Genomic DNA, 7,617 nt, shown 5'->3' with positions numbered 1-7,617 from the left:
TACATAGCTTAGAAATAGGCTTTGAGGTGTTTGGTGCGCAAAAATAAACTTTATACTCATTCAGGGACTAAAAGCGTCAAAAAGTGCATAAGTTTGCATTTTCGCGCATATTTTACGTTCTGAATACTTCCGGACTTCCAAACATTTATCTAAGCATTAAAATATTTTATTTTAGTGTTTGGCATAAGAAAAATCCATTCGTCGCGCAATTTGGATCGTTTTTCGCGTTTATGCGCATTCCGTCGCAATTAACCGAACAATGCAACCGTACGACCAAACGAACCGACATCCAAGATATTTTTGAGCACATTTTAAGTTCCCTATACTTTAACTTCATTTTAGAGCTTTGAAATGGGGTTAACAGGGCTTAAACGTGTCAAAAATGCATCAAATACCAAGTTTTGGGGCTGCAGGGACCAAAACTGCCAATCTTGAAAGTTGCTGGCCTGCAAGGTCCTTACGGTCCGTATGGACCTTTGCTTACGGTCCGTAAGCATGTCCCAGATCAGCAGAATTGGTTTCCAGCTTGTTCCAGCTGTTCCACACCTTTGCTAATGGTTTTTCATCAATCTATGGGCTATTTTTGATGGTTTTTAAGTGCCCATGGTATCCAAATACCATGTGCCCACTTGTACGGCTTAGATTGTGACACCCCAGGATAACCAGGAAAACCATGCAACTTGACTAGCTTCCTCAGTGAGTGCCATCAAATTTCGGGACGAAATTTCTTTCAACTTGGGGATGATGTGACAACTCGAAATTTAGAACCTTTCGTTGTAACTTGCTTGTACATTATGTGACTAGCTGTCCGGTTAAACTTAATGATAACGTGAACCTTTTTATGTGATAAGTGCTTTGTTACGTGTGTATTGTATATATATATGTGTACGTGTTATATGTGAACCGAGAACCCGACACGAAACAACAAGGAACCCGACTCGAGACCATGAGGTCTCGAGTGAATAGTAATCGGTTTTGGGCCTTGGGCCGAGAACCTTTGGCCGGTTGGGCCTTTGGGCCGTGAACCCCCACTCGAAACCCACTAAGGGTGCACCACTTGAACTTGACTATATATATACACCACCTTAGTTATTTGTTACCATTTTGTTGAACATTAGAACACACACACTTCTACCTTCTCTCCCACTAGAACTCTAGCACACAAACACATCTCCAAGACTCTCGGAACCACTCGGTTGACACAAGAAACTCTCGGATTTGGACTTTGGATCGGCACACACACACACATCACCAACCGGTTAGTATTTTTATGGTTAATTTTTGTTGTGTTTGTGCTTGAATGGATGTATGCATGAGATGATGTCTATAGTTAGAGATTACATGATGTTCTTGATGTTTATGATGATTCTAATATGCACAATGTTGATAACCGGTTAACCTATATTATATGGCAAGATGTGATATTTTGTGTCTAAATGAAGTTTGAACCACTTATGTTGATGAACATGAAATCGGGTTACATATGTCATGAAATCGGACTTGTATGAAAACCGGGTTGTGTGTTATGCTTAGTGTTTTGATGCTTGTTCATAGTGTTGATTGAATAAGTGATTAAAATGTTATGAACTTGATGAAGATGGGTTTGAATATTTGAAGAACACTTTGAATGATAGTTGAAGATTGAAAACCCTTGTGATTTTGATCCACATTTGACTAATAGCCTGATTAGGAAATATGTTAGTGGATTTCTATTGGTTATTTCCGGATTTGGGCCTGATTATATTGTACCATTAATCTGACTATCTGCATCAGCACCTGAACGTGAAAATGACAGCATACCGACTCGCAATCATCCGGTTGCGACTCGCAACCACAGCGTGATGACTCGAGACCACGCGGTTGCGACTCGCAACCATAACAGGACAAGCCGAGACCACAGGTTACGAGTCCCGTTGCGACTCGAGACCTCAGCATGATGAACCGAGACCACGGTTGCGACACCGGTTGCGACTCGCAACCATCCATGATCAACACACAGCATGACTCGAGACCATGCTTGCGAGTCCGGTTGCGACTCGAGACCACACTTTTTGGACCTTAGTTAATGGGCCAGACTGATGGGCTTCTGTGTTAACTGCTTTTACGTGTTTGGGCCTAAGTAGTTGGGCTGAACCTGTGAACCGTATGTGCTACTGTTGACTGTTAACTGTTACTGCTAAACGTGCTTGCCAAACGTGTTGAACATTTGTGCACTACTTGGTTCGAATCTGATTATACGTGATATCCGTGTTAGGACGTTATTGACTACTTGCGACTTGATTGACTTTCTGTGTTTGACTGCCGAGCAAACCAAGGTGAGTTCACACCCTTTACAAAGCATGGGATTCCCTGGGTTGGGAACGGGGTTAAGGAACGTGGTTCCTCGTCTACCTTGGGTAGGACGTCAGTGGTTCAGGAATGTGATTCCTCGTCCGGATGGACGGATAAACGTACTAGACTAAAACTCTATCACGAAGTCCCTCCTTTTTGTATCGACTAATCGCCGGGCCAATGGCGAGCGGGTCATTAGTTAGATAGCGCTATTTAGGTCTGACAAGCCTCACACCGTGCCGCAGAGGACGGGCGTGAACTAATGGATCTGGGGCACGTCAATGATGATAGACATTGATGTTTTCAGGGCACATAAACATGACTACAGTCAGCAATCGATACGGTAACGAGTCTAGTATACACATGGGGTAGCCCCCACGGCTGGAGAGCCAGATGATGTACATGGGGTAGCCCCCACGGCCGAAATGCCTGATAACTACATGGGGTAGCCCCCACGGCCGGAGTGCCGGAGTAACTGGGAACGAACATGTCACGTTTTTAAACTATGGGGTAACCCCCACGGCAGAACGCCAGATAAAGTAAACTGTTTTCGAAACAACTAAAACGAACGCCCACCCGTGAACTCACTCAACTAGTTGTTGACTCGTTACTACATGCTTTGCAGGACCATAGGTACTCAGTGGGAGCTTGCATGGAGGAGGATCGTTGTGGGACAGGGATTGCTACAAGACTATGTTAAACTTGAAACTTTTGAAACTTATGTAATAACTTTAAACTTATGCTTCCGCTTGCAACTTAAACTTATTTGTTTTGGAACACCAATCGTGATGGTTAAACTTTTATAACTACTTATATGCTTGTTCAGTATGATTGGTGGCTGGATCCTGGTCAGTCACGCCTCCAAGCGGTAGTACTCCGCAGGTGGGATTTTGGGGGTGTGACAGATTGGTATCAGAGCCATTGGTTATAGTGAACTTGGTTTTAATAAAGGAGAAACGTTTTTTGTTAAAACCAGACTATAACCGGTCTAGTGCTCAACGGTCCACAACGACACTTCGCTCCTCATGCAAGGCTCGACGTTCTAGGTAATATGATGTATGTATATTGCCTACTTGTTAGTTACGTAGTACATTGCTCATGGTATGCTAGATTAGTATAGCTACTGTTGTTTGAACACATGCGTACTTACTCTGTCCTACTATCGTGCTTTCGCAAACCTCTCTTACACGTATTACTCTTATTATGAAGAAACATGTCTGGACGCGTTAACATGACACAAGCCCAGTTGACGGCTTTGATCAACGAGCGAGTTGCCGCAGCGCTCGCAGCTGCACACGCAGGAGGTATATCCTGCAGTCCGAAATTATTCTAGGATCATTTGGATCCTACTCTCGTAAACCAACCTTTGTGTTAAACTCTGTCTTTTCTTTCACCTACCTTAGGTCAGGCACCGGTGTGCACTTTTAAGACCTTTATGGACTGTCGACCCACGACTTTTAGCGGCACTGAAGGAGCAGTAGGTCTCCTACACTGGTTTGAGAAACTGGAGTCTGTGTTCGAAATGTGTGAATGCCCTGAAGCGCGCAGGGTGAAGTATGCTACTGGTACTCTCGAGGGTTTGGCTCTCACGTGGTGGAATGCTCAAGTGCAGATGTTAGGGTTGGTTGCTGCCAACGCCACCCCATGGGAAAACTTCAAGGAAATGATCAGGGAGGAATACTGCAGTCGTGACGACATTCACAAACTGGAAGATGAGTTCTATAATCTTAAGATGTCGGGATCAGAAATTGAGGCATACACTAAGAGATCGCATGAGCTTGCCTTGTTGTGTCCTACTATGGTGGATCCTCCCTACAAGCGAATTGAACTCTATCTCAAGGGCTTGGTGCCAGAGATCCAAAGTCATGTGACTTCAGCGAGGTTGACTACTATCCAGCAGGTTGTACAGTTGGCTCACCGTCTCACTGACCAAGCGGTGGAGCAGAACAAGTTACCGAAGCGTATAGGTGCTGCAACTACTTCTGGTGCTTCTAGTGGGGATAAACGGAAATGGGATGGAACTTCAAGCAGGGGTTCAACATCAGTGCAAACTCAGTCTCAGCAGAGAAAGACGGATGATCACAAGAGCCCCGGTCAGCAGTCATCTAGTGGTCAAAGTCATGGTGGATACAAGGGGAATCACCCCAAGTGCAATCGTTGTAGCCTACACCACAGTGGGCCATGCACCAGGGGCAACTGTCATCGATGCAACAAGCCTGGTCATGTTGCAAAGGATTGCAGAAGCGCATACCCCGTCAACCAGAATCGTCAGCAACCTCAGCAGAACCAGCGACAGCAGCAGGGTAACAACAAAGGGTGCTTTCAGTGTGGAGCTGAAGGCCACTTCAAGAAGGATTGTCCCCAACTGAACCAGAACAACAACAACAATCAGGGGAATGGTAACAATGGGAACAACAACAATGGTGCTAGGGGACGAGTGTTCGTGATTGGTCAAGGTGAAGCAAGGAATGATCCCAACGTGGTGACGGGTAAGTTCCTTCTCGACGACTTTTATGTTACAGTCTTATTCGATTCGGGTGCCGATACTAGCTATGTGTCACTAGAAGTTAGTAAGATGCTTAAGCGTATTCCTACACCCCTGAGCGACAAGCACACTGTAGAGCTAGCTAATGGTAAGAGTTTGGAAGCCTCACACGTAGTCAAGGGTTGCCAGCTTATTCTCGATAACCAGACCTTCTCTATTGATCTTATTCCTATTGTCTTGGGTAGTTTCGACGTTGTCATTGGGATGGATTGGTTATCCCAACACCGAGCAGAGATTCTTTGTAACGAGAAGATCGTTCGTATTCCTGGTTTAGGTAGTGAACCTCTCATGATTCGTGGCGACAAGAGAAGTGCTGTTGAGAACATCATCTCTCTTCTTAAAGCCCAGAAATGCTTACGAAAGGGCCACACTGCGATTTTGGCTTTAGTTACTGATACCACAGAGAAGGAGAAGAAGCTAGAAGATTTTCCGGTTGTACGCGACTATCCTGAGGTATTCCCTGAGGAATTACCTGGTCTTCCGCCCCATCGCCAAGTCGAGTTTCAGATTGATCTAGCTCCTGGAGCCGCGCCTGTAGCCCGTGCACCTTATCGTTTAGCGCCATCAGAGTTGGAAGAACTCTCCACGCAACTACAAGAACTCTTGGATAAGGGTTTTATTCGTCCTAGCTCATCGCCTTGGGGAGCTCCAGTGTTATTTGTGAAGAAGAAGGATGGTACCTTCAGAATGTGTATCGACTATCGCGAACTCAACAAGGTGACTGTGAAGAATCGTTATCCTCTACCGCGTATTGACGACTTGTTCGACCAGTTGCAGGGGTCGAGCTACTATTCGAAGATCGATTTGAGATCGGGATATCACCAGCTGAGAGTTCGGGAAGAGGATGTCTCTAAGACGGCCTTTAGGACTCGATATGGGCACTATGAGTTTCTGGTCATGCCGTTTGGGCTGACGAACGCACCGGCAGTTTTTATGGATTTGATGAATCGAGTGTGCAAACCGTACCTGGACAAGTTTGTTATAGTCTTCATCGACGACATCCTGATCTATTCTAAGAGCAAAGAAGAGCATGAACAGCATCTACGACTTATTTTGGAACTCCTCCGGAAGGAACAGCTTTACGCAAAGTTCACGAAGTGCGACTTCTGGCTTCGTGAAGTCCATTTCCTAGGGCATGTGGTGAACAAGGATGGGATTCACGTTGATCCATCCAAGGTGGAATCTATTAAGAACTGGCCTGCGCCTCGCACACCGAAGGAAATTCGCCAATTTTTGGGATTGGCAGGTTATTACAGGAGATTCATTAAGGATTTCTCTAAGATCGCGCAGCCTCTCACTTTGTTAACACAGAAAGGCGTTGTTTATCATTGGGGAAATGCACAAGAGTTAGCTTTTCAGCATCTAAAGGATAGAATTTGTAGTGCACCTATCCTTTCACTGCCAGAGGGCACAGATGATTTTGTGGTTTACTGTGATGCATCAATTCAAGGTCTTGGTTGTGTATTGATGCAACGAGATAAAGTCATAGCTTACGCCTCACGACAACTCAAAGTTCACGAGAAAAACTACACGACACATGATTTAGAGCTGGGAGCTGTTGTTTTCGCACTTAAACTATGGCGGCATTACCTTTACGGAACCAAGTGCGCCATCTACACCGACCACAGAAGTTTAGAACACATATTCAAGCAGAAGGAACTGAATATGCGGCAGCGACGATGGGTCGAGCTGCTGAACGATTACGAGTGCTCTATCAGGTATCACCCGGGCAAGGCCAATGTAGTGGCGGACGCCCTCAGTCGAAAGGACACTACGCCTAAGCGTGTAAGAGCTTTACAACTCACGATCCATTCTAGTCTACCTTCGCAAATACGAGCTGCTCAGATAGAAGCACTGAAACCAGAGAACGTTAGAGCTGAAGCTCTACGCGGGTCAAGGCAACGCTTAGAACAGAAGGAAGACGGTGCTTATTATGTAACAGGACGCATTTGGGTCCCGCACTATGGCGACTTACGAGAACTTGTGATGGATGAAGCGCACAAATCCCGCTACTCGGTACACCCTGGTTCGGACAAAATGTACCACGATATTAAAACCACGTATTGGTGGCCTAGCATGAAGGCCCACATAGCAACTTACGTCAGTAAGTGTTTGACTTGTGCGCGAGTCAAGACGGAATATCAGAAACCTTCAGGCCTACTTCAGCAACCAGAAATACCACAATGGAAATGGGAGCAGATTTCCATGGATTTCGTTACTGGCCTACCTAGATCACAGCGCGGAAACGATGCTATATGGGTGATCGTGGATCGACTCACAAAATCCGCACACTTTTTGGCAATCAAGGAAACGGATAAATTCTCCACTCTGGCAGAAATTTACCTCAAGGAAGTTGTTTCGAGGCACGGGGTGCCCACTTCTATTATCTCTGATCGAGATGCACGTTTCACTTCGGAACTGTGGCAGGCAATGCACAAGTCTTTTGGCTCACGTTTAGATATGAGCACAGCGTATCACCCGCAGACGGACGGGCAGTCCGAGCGCACTATTCAGACCTTAGAAGACATGCTTCGCGCCTGTGTAATCGACTTTGGCAACAGCTGGGAAAGGCATCTGCCACTCGTGGAATTTTCGTATAATAACAGCTACCACACCAGCATTAAAGCTGCTCCGTTTGAGGCATTGTACGGACGTAAATGCCGGTCACCCCTCTGTTGGGCAGAGGTGGGGGATAGTCAGATCACTGGTCCAGAACATGTGGTAGACACTACTGAGCGGAT

Source organism: Helianthus annuus, chromosome 9 (assembly GCF_002127325.2).
Source record: "Helianthus annuus cultivar XRQ/B chromosome 9, HanXRQr2.0-SUNRISE, whole genome shotgun sequence".
Classification (NCBI taxonomy): domain Eukaryota; kingdom Viridiplantae; phylum Streptophyta; class Magnoliopsida; order Asterales; family Asteraceae; genus Helianthus; species Helianthus annuus.
The sequence above is the reverse complement of the archived record's forward strand: the minus strand, read 5'-3'. Positions refer to the sequence as shown.